The following is a 16,710-nucleotide window of genomic DNA, read 5'->3' as shown; positions in this document are numbered from 1 at the left end:
TTGTTCACACATCACACTTAGTAGCGGGGAATTGCTTAGTATATCCGCTATGTTAGAGGCCGCAAGGCTTTGGCCTAGTAAATCGTCTTGTAAGCTTCGGAGGTCCTACCTCTTCCAGAGTCAGCGACCCAAGAGAGGGATCAAGATGGCGCGGGTCCCTTATATGGGCGGGGCCGTCCGTTGTGGATTGGTCCGTAACGACTGTCACTCACCGTTACAATACATTGTGGGTGAACACGTCACGGGAACCTCCAAAGGTCCTGTAGCAAAACCATAGAGTTTCAACCTGACCACGTGACCCGCAGGTCCTGCTACGCTCCGAACAGGTAGATAACTAAATATTTACATATATATCCTTATACTTATATTAATATTGAATAGAACGACTATATAGTTATAGACTAAATGTGAGGTGACAAGGGGAAAGCTACAAGAGAGGGACCCCGACGTCCTAGGGACTCTGGCTATGGGGACCTCAATACAGGTAACGTATATAATACGGTACCGGGACACCACATATATATATATATGGCTGGGAGATGGTGATGTAGCTGTAAGGGCTGGTTAGAGGTTATGACATCACACAGGGGCGGGACTAGAAGAGAAGATGATGCATCATCTCGGGGGGAAAAAAGGAGCATGGGAGCTGGAGACAACACCACACTGACAATGAAAGGACTACACAACTTCATGTCAGGACTGAATCACACAAGAATACATTAAGGCCGGTACAATTTGTGATAACAATATATTAGTAAGTTTTCTGTCTTGGGTTGCAGCCCTGAGGCCTCCAGATGTTGAAGACGTCAGGAACTGGCGTGACCGGACTTCTATGGGACAGTCTGATCCAATATGGCCGCCTATGTAATAAATCAATCTAGTTATATAATAGAGAGCAGGGGATCATCACCGCCAGGCAGATTTACCATCCAGTGCTCTAGGAAAGCTGGGTGACAACCCCTGTGGCGGCCATTTTGATTGATATTCATCTTCTTGAACACAGAAATAACAACAAAGGCAATGACCAGAACTTTAACCACCTGGCAGCGCAAAACGTCACTACGACCGATATCTTTCCAGTATAGTTTTATATACTTAGACTAATCCGGCAGAGGACGCTCCCCTCCCCCATAACTGCACGGTGTTTGCACAAGCAAATTAAGTGGCTGAGTTATTGTTACACGTGAGGCATTAACCCCTCCTCCCCTCCCCCGCCCTCTGCGCCGCAGGGGTTAAATCAAACCATTTAAAAGCATTTAGGGTATGCCTAGCTGTAAAATGGAGCGAGTCCTCGCGGCTAATGATCGGCGCTGTTTATAAAGCCGCACTGTTTGTAATTGTTTTCCCCATAAAACCTAAACTGATGAAAATGTTCAGGTTACTTACGGCGCATTAAAGGCGTAATTAGAGCGGCTCCAAAACGCCAAAACTGAGGCCTGTAAATACTTTACGAGGGGCCAAAGGAGCCTGAACTGGGACCCCTGCGAATGGAAGGCGCTGGAATGTTAGTCATGTGGTCGCACTGGGCAGAAGAGCTGACGATTCACGACAACCGCATCAGAAATAAAATATATATCCTCTGATCACTTCTGTATCATATGACTCTTTTTTTTAATATTTTTTGTATTTATTTGTCTTTTTTTTTTATTTTTTTTTTTTTTATACAGTGTAAAAACTGATCTTTTACTAAATAGAAGCCATCAGTAAGCAGGCGAGCGGCGGAGGACGTCATTCTGTAATCTAGAAACATAAGAGACGCCATCATGTAGGAGCTGCCTCTCAGATGGAAGAATTTACCTCTTATTATACTTCCAGGTCCTGCCCCCAAGGTTCCTTTTTAATGGCTCAACTGTCCTGTAATACTGCATGTAGGTCCCACCTCTGAGGTGCCTCACAAATGAGTTAATTCTGCCTGAGGGACTTCTAAAAGGGGTACTCCTTTGGCCAGAATTTGGAACTAAATGTTCGGAACTAAATGTTTTCGAGCTGCAGGGATCGGCCACGCCTTTCATGATGTCACAGTCACACCCCCTCAATGCAAGTCTATGGGAGGGGGCGTGACGATAGTCACGCCCCCTCCCATAGACTTGCATTGAGGGGGCATGGCCGTGACAACACAAGGGGCGTAGCCGACCCCCGTAGCGCGAAAACAGTGTTCAGAACATTTTTTTTGAATGCTGGCCAAAGGAGTACCCCTTAAAATAGATCAATTCCTCTTTAATACTATAAAGAGGTCCTGCCCCTGAGCTGCATTATAAATAGGGAAACCCATCTATAATAATGCATAGAAATCCCGCCCCTGAGGTGCATTTTAAACCGGGAAACTCATTTACAATAGTGCTTACGAATCCCACCCGAGGGGAATCTTACTTAGGAAAACTCACCTAGGAAACCCATCCATTAGTTTTTATTTTACATCGGGGGATTCATCTATAATATCGTATAGAATTTCTGCCCCTGAGACGCATCTTTTATTTTTTTATTTTTTTACCTTTATTTATCCAAAAATTCTTAATAAAAATTACAACAATGCAGTATATATCACAATATGGTTCACACAAAGTTCTTTTCTTTACATTATTGTACTTTACATAGAAATCAATTCAATACATTTTCCTTTGTTTTTGCCCCCCCCCCCTCCCCTCCCCACTCAAGGCCCCCATGAGAGGAGGAAAAAAATGCATCTTTATTAGCGTAAATGATCTTTATAGAGAACCCGCCCCTGAGGTGCATCTCACATAGGGAAACTTATATATAATAGGGCATAGGGATCCCAATCATGAGTTTTTTTTGTTTGTTTTTTTGCATAGGGAACCAATCAATAATATTTCTGCCCCTATTTATAAATGCTAAAATAGGTAAACTCATTTAGAAGAGTGCATATAGCTCCCACCCTTGAGGTGCATCTTATATAGGGGAAATTCATCTATAATACTTTAAGGATATCCCACCCCTGAAGTGCAAATTACATGTGTTAATTTATCTGCAATAGAATATAACAGCCCAACCTTAGAGGTGCATTTGGAATGGGGGAAATCATAGGTTATAGTGTATAGAGATCCTGCCCCTGATGTGCATCTGAAATAAGTGAACCCACCTATAATAATCTTCATCCCCTGATTTGCATTTTATATGTTTTAAATCTCCTATAACAATATTAGCAGACTCTTCCCCTGTGGAATTCCTTCAGTTTGTAAAATCACCAATAATAGTGTCTGTTGATCCGCCCCTGAGGTGCATCTTGCAGTCTTTTTTTCTCTTCACACACGTGCAATGTTTTGCTCTGATTCTCACTAAGGTAACATTATATTCACACATGTCCATAAACAGACATATTCTATATATTGATGTAATGGCTGGTGATGGAGAAGTGGATCCACTGGACCTGAGCGGATTATGACGTGGGCCGTACCAGCGAGCGGAGTCTAAGGTGCCGCTGGTTTTCACCAGAGCCCGCCAGAAGGATGGACTTGCTGCGGCAGGCGGCACCCAGGTCGTTACCCCTGATATGACTCGTCCACACAGGCTGCCAAGGTGTAGCGTGGCACAGGAAGGATAGGAAAGCTCGTAGTCAGGACAGGCAAAAGGTCAGGGATGGCGGCACAGGAGCGTGGTCAGGGACGTAGCAAAGTGGTCAGAGGCTGGCGGCAAAGTAGCAAGATCAGAAACGTAGCAGGAAGGTACGGTACACGGATAGTCAGAACACACACAAAACGCTTTCTCTAAGGCTCAAGGAAACACAAAGATCCGGCAGGGGTCAAGGGGAAGTCATTCCCCTTTATAGGGTCAGCGCCCGGCAATACTATTTTCTGGTGCGCTGGCCCCTTTAAATCTCAGAGAGTCAACACGCGCGCGCACTAGGGGATGGGTGCACGTGTGCCGGCAAACAGAGCGCATCGGAGCGTGGAGAGGTGAGAAGGAGCAGGTAACGCGGGAGTGCCCGCAATCCGGGAAGGGGACCGCAGCACGAGAGGGGGCAGAAGCGAGCACCTGTGGCCGGGACGCAGGAGCGCTCGTTACCTTTGAGTTCTTCACACCTTCACAAGAGGTTGCATCCTAAATAAAGGAAAATACAACATCCCTGGATAACAGGAGGTCACATGAGACCTTCATGAAGATTCACCGTCCTCCTGGAGTCCATGTCCCAGAATCCTCCTCTGCTGGTGTCATGTTTTTTTTTTTTCTTGCCATTTAAAGCCCCAAATCTTCATAATGTGCAGGTTGTGATGAGTCATTGGTTCTCATTACCGGTGGACAACGCTTCACGCACTGCGCAATGAGATAAGGGAGAAACTTCTATAAATTCCTGGAGAAGGGAAGTCATGTGTTAATTGAAGAAATAATTGCTTGTTCTTTAGAAGCCGCACAGTGATCCTCGCAAAACAAGCGAAATTACGCCATTTCTCATAGTGCAATCAAAAATGTGCGCAGTACAACATCCATATTTTTTTTCGGGCTCAGTAAAAAAATGCATTAGGAGGGTCTAATAAATATAATTGTGACATTTCCCAAGTAAATTATCATGAATTTCTGACACGAAATGGAGAATGACGAAAATACTATAATATGTCAGGATATTCCAGATTTTATGATTGTTGGAAAAGGCGACATAAAGATGTAAAAGTAGAAAGTAATAAGTACTTGCATCATAGGTGCCAACAATCCCAGCATGCTCTGCTTTATTCTATGTATAAGAACCCCCAATATAAAGGAACTAAACACTGACCTGTTCTCTGCTTCATCCTCTACATCATTCTGCTAACCCATAAAATATTACTGCAATATAACTAGAACATTGTCCCTATATACAAGAATATAACTACTACAATACTGCCCCCTATATACAAGAATATAACTACTATAATACTGCCCCCTATATACAAGAATATAACTACTATAATACTGCTCCTATATACAATAATATAACTACTATAATACTTCTCCTATATACAAGAATATAACTACTATAATACTGCTACTATATACAAGAATATAACTACTATAATACTGCTCCTATATACAAGAATATAACTACTATAATACTGCTCCTATATACAAGAATATAACTACTATAATACTGCTCCTATATACAAGAATATAACTACTACAATACTGCCCCTATATACAAGAATATAACTACTATAATACTGCTCCTATATACAAGAATATAACTACTATAATACTGCTCATAGATACAAGAATATAACTACTATAATACTGCCTCCTATATACAAGAATATAACTACTATAATACTGCTCATAGATACAAGAATATAACTACTATAATACTGCTCCTATATACAAGAATATAATTACTATAATACTGCCCCTATATACAAGAATATAATTACTATAATACTGCTCCTATATACAAGAATATAACTACTATAATACTGTCTCCTATATACAAGAATATAACCACTATAATACTGCTCCTATATACAAGAATATAACTACTATAATACTGCTCCTATATACAAGAATATAACTACTACAATACTGCTCCTATATACAAGAATATAACTACTATAATACTGCCCCCTATATACAAGAATATAACTACTATAATACTGCTCCTATATACAAGAATATAACTACTATAATACTGTTCCTATATACAAGAATATAACTACTACAATACTGCCCCCTATATACAAGAATATAACTACTATAATACTGCCCCTATATACAAGAATATAACTACTATAATACTGCTCCTATATACAAGAATATAACTACTATAATACTGCTCCTATATACAAGAATATAACTACTATAATACTGCTCCTATATACAAGAATATAACTACTACAATACTGCTCCTATATACAAGAATATAACTACTATAATACTGCCTCCTATATACAAGAATATAACTACTACAATACTGCCCCTATATACAAGAATATAACTACTATAATACTGCTCCCCATATATAAGAATATGACTACTATAATACTGCTCCTATATACAAGAATATAACTACTATAATACTGCTCCCTATATATAAGAATATAACTACTATAATACTGCTCCTATATACAAGAATATAACTACTATAATACTGCTCCTATATACAAGAATATAACTACTATAATACTGCTCCTATATACAAGAATATAACTACTATAATGCTGTCTCCTATATACAAGAATATAACTACTATAATACCGCTCCTATATACAAGAATATAACTACTATAATACTGCTTCCTATATACAAGAATATAACTACTATAATACTGCTCCTATAAACAAGAATATAACTACTATAATACTGCCTCCTCTATACAAGAATATAACTACTATAATACTGCTCCTATATACAAGAATATAACTACTATAATACTGCTTCCTATATACAAGAATATAACTACTATAATACTGCTCCTATATACAAGAATATAACTACTATAATACTGCTCCTATATACAAGAATATAACTACTATAATACTGCTCCTATATACAAGAATATAACTACTACAATACTGCTCCTATATACAAGAATATAACTACTATAATACTGCCTCCTATATACAAGAATATAACTACTACAATACTGCCCCTATATACAAGAATATAACTACTATAATACTGCTCCCCATATATAAGAATATGACTACTATAATACTGCTCCTATATACAAGAATATAACTACTATAATACTGCTCCCTATATATAAGAATATAACTACTATAATACTGCTCCTATATACAAGAATATAACTACTATAATACTGCTCCTATATACAAGAATATAACTACTATAATACTGCTCCTATATACAAGAATATAACTACTATAATGCTGTCTCCTATATACAAGAATATAACTACTATAATACCGCTCCTATATACAAGAATATAACTACTATAATACTGCTTCCTATATACAAGAATATAACTACTATAATACTGCTCCTATAAACAAGAATATAACTACTATAATACTGCCTCCTCTATACAAGAATATAACTACTATAATACTGCTCCTATATACAAGAATATAACTACTATAATACTGCTTCCTATATACAAGAATATAACTACTATAATACTGCCTCCTCTATACAAGAATATAACTACTATAATACTGCTCCTATATACAAGAATATAACTACTATAATACTGCCCCCTATATACAAGAATATAACTACTATAATACTGCCCCCTATATACAAGAATATAACTACTATAATACTGCTCCTATATACAAGAATATAACTACTATAATACTGCTCCTATATACAAGAATATAACTACTATAATACTGCTCCTATATACAAGAATATAACTACTACAATACTGCTCCTATATACAAGAATATAACTACTATAATACTGCCTCCTATATACAAGAATATAACTACTGCAATACTGCCCCTATATACAAGAATATAACTACTATAATACTGCTCCCCATATATAAGAATATGACTACTATAATACTGCTCCTATATACAAGAATATAACTACTATAATACTGCTCCCTATATATAAGAATATAACTACTATAATACTGCTCCTATATACAAGAATATAACTACTATAATACTGCTCCTATATACAAGAATATAACTACTATAATACTGCTCCTATATACAAGAATATAACTACTATAATGCTGTCTCCTATATACAAGAATATAACTACTATAATACCGCTCCTATATACAAGAATATAACTACTATAATACTGCTTCCTATATACAAGAATATAACTACTATAATACTGCTCCTATAAACAAGAATATAACTACTATAATACTGCCTCCTCTATACAAGAATATAACTACTATAATACTGCTCCTATATACAAGAATATAACTACTATAATACTGCTTCCTATATACAAGAATATAACTACTATAATACTGCTCCTATATACAAGAATATAACTACTATAATACTGCTCCTATATACAAGAATATAACTACTATAATACTGCTCCTATATACAAGAATATAACTACTACAATACTGCTCCTATATACAAGAATATAACTACTATAATACTGCCTCCTATATACAAGAATATAACTACTACAATACTGCCCCTATATACAAGAATATAACTACTATAATACTGCTCCCCATATATAAGAATATGACTACTATAATACTGCTCCTATATACAAGAATATAACTACTATAATACTGCTCCCTATATATAAGAATATAACTACTATAATACTGCTCCTATATACAAGAATATAACTACTATAATACTGCTCCTATATACAAGAATATAACTACTATAATACTGCTCCTATATACAAGAATATAACTACTATAATGCTGTCTCCTATATACAAGAATATAACTACTATAATACCGCTCCTATATACAAGAATATAACTACTATAATACTGCTTCCTATATACAAGAATATAACTACTATAATACTGCTCCTATAAACAAGAATATAACTACTATAATACTGCCTCCTCTATACAAGAATATAACTACTATAATACTGCTCCTATATACAAGAATATAACTACTATAATACTGCTTCCTATATACAAGAATATAACTACTATAATACTGCTCCTATATACAAGAATATAACTACTATAATACTGCTCCTATATACAAGAATATAACTACTATAATACTGCTCCTATATACAAGAATATAACTACTATAATACTGTTCCTATATACAAGAATATAACTACTATAATACTGCTCCTATATACAAGAATATAACTACTATAATACTGCTCCTATATACATGAATATAACTACTATAATACTGCTTCCTATATACAGGAATATAACTACTATAATACTGCTCCTATATACAAGAATATAACTACTATAATACTGCTCCTATATACAAGAATATAATTACTATAATACTGCTCCTATATACAAGAATATAACTACTATAATACTGCTCCTATATACAAGAATATTACTACTATAATACTGCTCCTATATACAAGAATATAACTACTATAATACTGCCCCTATATACAAGAATATAACTACTATAATACTGCTCCTATATACAAGAATATAACTACTATAATACTGCCTCCTATATACAAGAATATAACTACTATAATACTGCTCCTATATACAAGAATATAACTACTATAATACTGCTCCTATATACAAGAATATAACTACACGCACAACAGCTGTAACCCAGTTAATTACTGACTAGCTGCGTCCCTGGAAGACCGTCCGATCACACTCCCTGTTATTGCACCGAAGAAAATAAAGAAAGTTTTTACACTGCAACTTGGTGAGTGACGTCCCTTATTTCTACTTTACCGTATGTTTAGAAGATTCATTTTTGTGGGACTGGGAGCCCCAGAGGTGGCAGTGTCAACTTACATCTTCTGACTGCATTGGATACTAGACACCTGCATAGTGTTATCGTACGCTCGAGCCCATTAAATAAAGGGTTAAATTAGGGGTAGCAGTGCCGACTATCTTATATCTGAACTGTGTTCTATAACTACTATAATACTGCCCCTATAATGATTGATTATTACCGTTACGTGTTTTGCCTCCATTCATGGTATTATCCCGCCTTGTCTTGCCTCTCTCTGGTTTAGCAGGGAGAACTTTCTTATTATCACTGTTCTGTTCACATTTGTTCCATCTCTGCTGTCTGTAAAGTTCTGAAAATCAATAGAATACAAAAAAAACATTAAAAAGTAATTACCTACTCTACGTATCATTGAGGAGCGCGGAGCTCAGAAAACGAGTAAACAACAAAGTACAGCGGAGGACACCCTAAGTATTGTTCTCACTTTACTCATAGAATTGTGTGGGGTTATGCTGATCACTGTAAGGGTAGGTGTAGGGTTCTGCTGATCACGGTGAGGGTAAGTGTAGGGTTATACTCATCACTGTGGGGGTAGGTGTAGGATTATACTCATCACTGTGAGGGTAGGTGTAGGGTTATACTCATTACTGTGAGGGTATGTGTAGGGTTATACTCATCACTGTGGGGGTAGGTGTAGGATTATACTCATCACTGTGAGGGTAGGTGTGGGGTTATACTCATCACTGTGAGGATAGGTGTAGGGTTATGCTGATCACGGTGAGGGTAGGTGTAGGGTTATGCTGATCACTGTAAGGGTAGGTGTAGGGTTATGCTGATCACGGTGAGGGTATGTGTAGGGTTATACTCATCACTGTGGGGCTAGGTGTAGGATTATACTCATCACTGTGAGGGTAGGTGTAGGGTTATACTCATTACTGTGAGGGTATGTGTAGGGTTATACTCATCACTGTGGGGGTAGGTGTAGGATTATACTCATCACTGTGAGGGTAGGTGTAGGGTTATACTCATCACTGTGAGGATAGGTGTAGGGTTATGCTGATCACGGTGAGGGTAGGTGTAGGGTTATACTCATCACTGTGAGGGTAGGTGTAGGGTTATACTCATCACTGTGAGGGTAGGTGTTGGATTATACTCATCACTGTGAGGGTAGGTGTAGGGTTATACTCATCATTGTGAGGGTATGTGTAGGGTTATACTCATCACTGTGAGGGTAGGTGTAGGGTTATACTCATCACTGTGAGGGTAGGTGTAGGGTTATACTCATCACTGTGAGGGTAGGTGTAGGGTTATGCTGATCACGGTGAGGGTAGGTGTAGGGTTATACTCATCACTGTGAGGGTAGGTGTAGGGTTATGTTACAGAAGGTAAATGGGACATCTTTAAATCAACTCTAAATAACTATACAGCTAAATATATACCAAAGGGGAACAAATATAAACGATTAAAACTAAATCCTACATGGCTGACAAATGATGTTAAAAGAGCAATAAACAACAAAAAAATTGCCTCAAAAAATACAAATCTGATGGGTCAGTTATAACATTTAAACAGTACAAAAAGCTTAATAAAATCTGTAAAAATGTAATAAAAACAGCAAAAATTCAAAATGAGAGACAGGTGGCCAAAGAAAGCAAAACTAATCCTAAATATTTTTTTAGATATATAAATACAAATAAAACCAAGGACAGAGCATGTAGGACCCCTTAATAATGATAATGGGGAGGTTGTCACGGGCGATCAAGAGAAGGCGGAGCTACTGAATGGGTTCTTTAGTTCTGTATATACTATGGAAGAAGGAGCTGACATTGGCCAGGTCAGTGCTGGTAACACATCATGTACAGGTCAGTGCTGGTAACACATCATGTAATGTACTGAACTGGCTTAATGTAGAGATGGTACAAGGTAAGTTAAGTAATATAAATGTAAGCAAATCTCCAGGATCGGATGGACTACACACAAGAGTTCTTAGAGAGGTAAGTTCAGTAATATCTGTACCCCTGTTCATGATATTTAGAGATTCTCTGGTGTCTGGTATTGTGCCAAGGGTCTGGCGCAAGGCGAATGTGGTGCCAATCTTCAAGAAGGGCTCTAGGTCTTCCACAGGAAACTATAGACCGGTAAGTCTAACATGCATTGTGGTTAAATTGTTTGAAGGACTTATAAGGGATTACATACAGGAATACATAGGGGATAATTGTATTATAAGTGATAACCAGCATGGGTTTACTAAGGATAGAAGTTGTAGAGTAGGTGTAGGGTTATGCTGATCACTGTGAGGGTAGGTGTAGGGTTATGCTGATGACTGTGAGGGTAGGTGTAGGGTTATACTCATCACTGTGAGGGTAGGTGTAGGGTTATATTCATCACTGTGGAGTTTGGTGTAGGGTTATGCTCATCACTGTGAGGGTAGGTGTAGGGATATACTCATCACTGTGGAGTTAGGTGTAGGGTTATGCTCATCACTGTGAGGGTAGGTGTAGGGTTATGCTCATCACTGTGGGGGTATGTGTAAGGTTATGCTTATCACTGTGAGGGTAGGTGTAGGGTTATGCTCATCACTGTGAGGGTAGGTGTGGGGTTATGCTTATCACTGTGAGAGTAGGTGTAGGGTTATACTCATCACCGTGGAGTTAGGTGTAGGGTTTTGCTCATTACTCTGAGAGTAGGTGTAGGGTTATGCTCATCACTGTGAGGTTAAGTGTAGGGTTATGCTGATCACTGTGAGGGTAGATGTAGGGTTATGCTGATCACTGGGAGGGTAGGTGTAGGGTTATACTAATCACTGTGAGGGTAGATGTAGGTTATTCTAATCACTGGGAGGGTAGGTGTGGGGTTATACTCATCAATGTGGATTTAGGTGTAGGGTTATGCTCATCATAGTGAGGGTAGGTGTAGGGTTATACTCATTACTGTGAGGGTAGGTGTTGGTTATGCTAATTACTGTGATGGGAGATATAGGGTTATGCTCATCATAGTGAGGGTAAGTGTAGGGTTATGCTGATCACTGTGAGGGTAGGTGTAGGGTTATGCTGATCACTGTGAGGGTAGGTGTAGGGTTATACTCATCCTTGTGAGGATAGGTGTAGGCTTATGCGGATGACTGTGAGGGTAGGTGTAGGGTTATGCTGATCACTGTGAGGGTAGGTGTAGGGTTATGCTGATCACTGTGAGGGTAGGTGTAGGGTTATACTCATCACTGTGAGGGTAGGTGTAGGGTTATACTCATCACTGTGAGGGTAGGTGTAGGGTTATGCTCATCACTGTGAGGGTAGGTGTAGGGTTATGCTCATCACTGTGAGGGTAGGTGTAGGGATATGCAGATCACTGTGAGGGTAGGTGTAGGGTTATGCTCATTACTGTCAGGGGAGATGTAGGGTTATGCTCATCATAGTGAGGGTAGGTGTAGGGTTATACTCATCACTGTGAGGGTAGGTGTAGGGTTATACTCATCACTGTGAGGATAGGTGTAGGGTTATGCAGATCCCTGTTAGGGTAGGTGTAGGGTTATGCTAATCACTGTGAGGATAGGTGTAGGGTTATGCTGATCACTGTGAGGGTAGGTGTAGGGTTATACTCATCACTGTGAGGATAGGTGTAGGGTTATGCAGATCCCTGTTAGGGTAGGTGTAGGGTTATGCTAATCACTGTGAGGATAGGTGTAAGGTTATGCTGATCACTGTGAGGGTGGGTGTAGGGTTATGCTTATCACTGTGAGGGTAGGTGTAGGGTTATTTTAATCACTGTGAGGGTAGGTGTAGGGATATGCTCATCACTGTGAGGGTAGGTGTAGGGCTATACTCATCACTGTGAGGGTAGGTGTAGGGATATGCTCATCACTGTGAAGGTAGGTGTAGGGTTATACTAATTACTGTGAGGGTAGGTGTAGAGTTATTCTCATCACTGTGAGGGTAGGTGTAGGGTTATAATCATCACTGTGAGGATAGGTGTAGTGTTATACTCATTACTGTGAGGGTAGGTGTAGGATTATACTCATCACTGTGAGGGTAGGTGTAGGGTTATACTCATTACTGTGAGGGTATGTGTAGGGTTATGCTCATCACGGTGAGGGTAGGTGTAGGTTATGCTCATCACGGTGAGGGTAGGTGTAGGGTTATACTCATCACTGTGAGGGTAGGTGTAGGGTTATACTCATCACTGTGAGGGTAGGTGTAGGGTTATACTCATTACTGTGAGGGTATGTGTAGGGTTATACTCATTACTGTGAGGGTAGGTGTAGGTTATGCTCATCACGGTGAGGGTAGGTGTAGGGTTATACTCACTGGATATAATGAATGCAGCTCTGGATATAGCTGGATTATAATTTGACTTTGGAACAGTTCTGATGAGTAAATTATTCAGCATAGAGATGTCCACAGGGCAGTTGATAATTTTATTGACATGGATTGGGGGCACAATACTTGCATTGCACTGGATTGGGGGGCACAATACTTGCATTGCACTGGATTGGGGGGCACAATACTTGCATTGCACTGGATTGGGGGGCACAATACTTGCATTGCACTGGATTGGGGGGCACAATACTTGCATTGCACTGGATTGGGGGGGTACAATACTTGCATTGCCCCGGATTGGGGGGCACAATACTTGCATTGCACTGGATTGGGGGGCACAATACTTGCATTGCCCTGGATTGGGGGCACAATACTTGCATTGCCCTGGATTGGGGGGCACAATACTTGCATTGCCCTGGATTGTGGGCACAATACTTGCATTGCCCTGGATTGGGGGCACAATACTTGCATTGCCCTGGATTGGGGGCACAATACTTGCATTGCCCTGGATTGGGGGCACAATACTTGCATTTGCCTGGATTGGGGGCACAATACTTGCATTGCCCTGGATTGGGGGCACAATTCTTGCATTTGCCTGGATTGGGGGCACAATACTTGCATTTGCCTGGATTGGGGAGTACAATACTTGCATTGCCCTGGATTGGGGGCACAATACTTGCATTGCCCTGGATTACGGGCACAATACTTGCATTGCCCTGGATTGGGGGCACAATACTTGCATTGCCCTGGATTGGGGGCACAATACTTGCATTGCCCTGGATTGGGGGGTACAATACTTGCATTGCCCTTGATTGGGGGGTACAATACTTGCATTACCCTGGATTGGGGGCACAATACTTGCATTGCCCTGGATTGGGGGCACAATACTTGCATTGCCCTGGATTGGGGGCACAATACTTGCATTGCCCTGGATTGGGGGCACAATACTTGCATTGCCCTGGATTGGGGGGTACAATACTTGCATTGCCCTTGATTGGGGGGTACAATACTTGCATTACCCTGGATTGGGGGCACAATACTTGCATTGCCCTGGATTACGGGCACAATACTTGCATTGCCCTAGATTGGGGGCACAATACTTGCATTGCCCTGGATTGGGGGCACAATACTTGCATTGCCCTGGATTGGGGGTACAATACTTGCATTGCCCTTGATTGGGGGGTACAATACTTGCATTGCCCTGGATTGGGGGCACAATACTTGCATTGCCCTGGATTACGGGCACAATACTTGCATTGCCCTGGATTGGGGGCACAATACTTGCATTGCCCTGGATTGGGGGCACAATACTTGCATTGCCCTGGATTGGGGGCACAATACTTGCATTGCCCTGGATTGGGGGTACAATACTTGCATTGCCCTTGATTGGGGGGTACAATACTTGCATTGCCCTGGATTGGGGGCACAATACTTGCATTGCCCTGGATTGGGGGCACAATACTTGCATTGCCCTGGATTGGGGGGTACAATACTTGCATTGCCTTTGATTGGGGGGTACAATACTTGCATTGCCCTGGATTGGGGGCACAATACTTGCATTGCCCTGGATTGGGGGGGGTACAATACTTGCATTGCCCCGGATTGGGGGCACAATACTTGCATTGCCCTGGATTGGGGGGCACAATACTTGCATTGCCCTGGATTGGAGGGCACAATACTTGCATTGCCCTGGATTGGTGGCACAATACTTGCATTCCCCTGGATTAGGGGGCACAATACTTGCATTGCCCTGGATTGGGGGGCACAATACTTGCATTGCCCTGGATTGGGGGGCACAATACTTGCATTGCCCTGAATTAGGGGGCGCAATCCTTGCATTGCCCCTGATTGGGGGCACAATACTTGCATTGCCCTGGATTGGGGGGGCACAATACCTGCATTGCACTGGATTACGGGCACAATACTTGCATTGCCCTGGATTGGTGGGCACAATACTTGCATTGCCCAGGATTGGGGGGCACAATACTTGCATCGCCCTTGATTGGGGGCACAATACTTGCATTGTCCTGGATTGGGGGCACAATACTTGCATTGCCCTGGATTGGGGGCACAATACTTGCATTGCCCTGGGTTAGAGGCACAATACTTGCATTGCCCTGGATAGGGGGGGCACAATAGTTGCATTACCCTGGGTTAGGGGCACAATACTTGCATTGCCCTGGATTGGGGGCACAATACTTGCATTGCCCTGGATTGGGGGCACAATACTTGCATTGCCCTGGATTGGGGGCACAATACTTGCATTGCCCTGGATTGGGGGGCACAATACTTGCATTGCCCTGGATTGGGGGGGGGGGCACAATACTTGCATTGCCCTGGGTTAGGGGCACAATACTTGCATTGCCCTGGATTGGGGGAGGGGGGCACAATACTTGCATTGCCCTGGGTTAGGGGCACAATACTTGCATTGCCCTGGATTGGGGGGCACAATATTTGCATTGCCCTGGATTGGGGGGCACAATACTTGCATTGCCCTGGATTGGGGGGGGGGGGCACAATACTTGCATTGCCCTGGATTGGGGGGGGGCACAATAATTGCATTGCTTGCCCTGGATTGGGGGGGCACAATACTTGCATTGCCCTGGATTGAGGGCACAATACTTGCATTGCCCTGGATTTGGGGGGGGGCACAATAATTGCATTGCCCTGGATTGTGGGGGGGCACAATACTTGCATTGCCCTGGATTGGGGGGGGCACAATACTTGCATTGCCCTGATTGGGGGGGGCACAATACTGCATTGCCCTGGATTGGGGCACAATACTTGCATTGCCCTGGATTGGGGGGGGGCACAATACTTGCATTGCCCTGGATTGGGGGGCACAATACTTGCATTGGCCCTGGATTGGGGGGGGCACAATACTTGCATTGCCCTGGGTTAGGGGGCACAATACTTGCATTGCCCTGGATTGGGGGGGGGGGGGGCACAATACTTGCATTGCCCTGGGTTAGGGGCACCAATACTTGCATTGCCTGGATTGGGGGGGGGGGGGGGGCACAATACTTGCATTGCCCTGGGTTAGGGGCACAATACTTGCCATTGCCCTGGATTGGGGGGGGCACAATATTTGCATTGCCCTGGATTGGGGGGCACAAT

General features: G+C 41.1%; 1 long non-coding RNA gene across 2 annotated transcripts in view; it reads right to left on the bottom strand.

The window, feature by feature from the left end:
• The window catches only part of LOC130295537 (uncharacterized), a 106,003-nt gene that overhangs the window by 21,034 nt on the left and 68,259 nt on the right, over positions 1-16,710 (bottom strand). For both annotated transcript variants that reach the window (XR_008848891.1, XR_008848890.1), the window contains exon 3: positions 9,504-9,632. This is a non-coding gene — a long non-coding RNA (uncharacterized LOC130295537). The remainder of the gene's footprint in view (positions 1-9,503; positions 9,633-16,710) is intronic.

Source organism: Hyla sarda, chromosome 11, assembly GCF_029499605.1.
Source record: "Hyla sarda isolate aHylSar1 chromosome 11, aHylSar1.hap1, whole genome shotgun sequence".
Lineage (NCBI taxonomy): Eukaryota > Metazoa > Chordata > Amphibia > Anura > Hylidae > Hyla > Hyla sarda.
Note: the sequence above shows the minus strand (reverse complement) of the source record. Positions and strands in the feature narration are given on the sequence as shown.